General features: G+C 58.2%; 1 pseudogene; it reads left to right on the forward strand.

Moving 5' to 3' along the window:
• On the forward strand, window positions 1–1,669 carry LOC142588890 (fatty acid CoA ligase Acsl3 pseudogene; annotated as a pseudogene).

The following is a 1,669-nucleotide window of genomic DNA, read 5'->3' on the forward strand; positions in this document are numbered from 1 at the left end:
CGAACCTTCTCGCAGGCCATTGCATTCTCAAGCCTCGAGGAAAGGGGTGCCGACCGCGAACTCGAAGAGTGCTCGCCCTCGCCGGACGACGCCGCGATCGTCATGTTCACCAGAGGTTCGTCGGGCACGCCCAAGGGCGTCATGGTGTCGCATAGGAACCTTGTCTCAGCCAGGAACGGCTTCGCCGTCATATGCGACCAGCATGGAGCCTACACTAGTGACGACATCTATCTCGCCTACCTGCCCCTGGCTCACATGGTCGAGCTGGCGACCGAGATGCTTATCTTGGGCACCGGTGCGCGCATCGGCTACTCGTCCCCGCTGACCATCACCTACAACTCCAGCGCCGTGGTCAAGGGTTGCCGAGCAGACGTGATCCTTCTGCAGCCTATATTTGTCTGCGTGCCTCTCATAGCAGACCGCCTTCGCAAGGGCGTCAACGAGATCGCCGCGTCAAAGGGACCCATTTTCAAGGCCCTGTTCGACTACGCCGTCCAGTATAAGAACTTCTGGCTCGACATCGGCTTCGACACCCCGTTCCTAAAACAGCTAGTCTTCAAGCATTGTTGGGTCCCGACCTGAAGGTTTACGCCTGCGGCTCGACCCCCCTGTTAAGCTACACGCGCCGGTTCGTGAGGGCCTGCATGGACTGTCGCGTCGTCGAGTGCTGCGGCATGACCGAAACCTACGCCGTGGCGAGTATCACAAACGCCGACAACACCAGGGCAGACTGCGTGGGTCCGCCACTTCCCGGCTGCTACATCAAGCTAGTCGACTGGGACGAAGGCAAGTACCGGACGACGGACAAGCCCAACCCTCGCGGCGAGATCGTCGTCGGTGGCCCGTGCGTCGCCAAGGGCTACTTCAAGAACGACGAGCTCACGAAGGAGTTCTTCACGGAGGAAGGCGGCATCCGCTGGTTCTACTCGGGCGACATAGGCGAGATCTTTCCCGACGGCACGCTCAAGATCGTGGATCGAAAGAAGGACCTGGTCAAGCTGCAGTTCGGCGAGTACATCTCGCTGGGCCGCGTCGAGTCGGTGCTCAAGACGTGCCCGCTCGTCGACAACATGTGCGTGTACGGTAACTCACTGCGCACGTATCTCGTGGCCCTCGTGGCTCCCAATTACAAGCATCTCCAACGCATCGCTCGAGAGTTAGGCAGGGGCGACGACCTGTCTGACGCCTCGCTGAGAGAACTCTGTGAGGACAAGGAGGTGGCGAAGGCCGCCGAGGAGGAGATCCTGGCGTATGCGCGGTCCAGCGATCTCATGAAGACCGAGGTTCCGGCAAGGGTGAAACTGTGCGCCGAAGAATGGACGCCGGACTCGGGCCTTGTGACGGCCACGTATAAGATTCGCAGGAAGCCCTTGCAAACCTTTTACCAGCGGGACATCGACGCAATGTACGGGCCATCGGAGGAGAGCAAACTGCGTCGTGCGTGAGATTGTTCGCGCATGTACAACCGATTCAGAGGACCACGTGGGAGGCGTGTGCGGCGTGCAAAAGCTGAAAACGGACAGAAAACAGCAGATACCAGGCACGTTCTCATCGTCACATAAACAGTAGTACAAGGGTTAACGCGTACTTTCCAGGAGATGTATAACATTACCTTACTTTCTTTGTAAAATAGAAAATGTGGACAGAATAAACTGTCACAGCCACTGGA

The sequence above is a fragment of the Dermacentor variabilis genome, chromosome 7, assembly GCF_050947875.1.
Source record: "Dermacentor variabilis isolate Ectoservices chromosome 7, ASM5094787v1, whole genome shotgun sequence".
NCBI classification, from domain to species: domain Eukaryota; kingdom Metazoa; phylum Arthropoda; class Arachnida; order Ixodida; family Ixodidae; genus Dermacentor; species Dermacentor variabilis.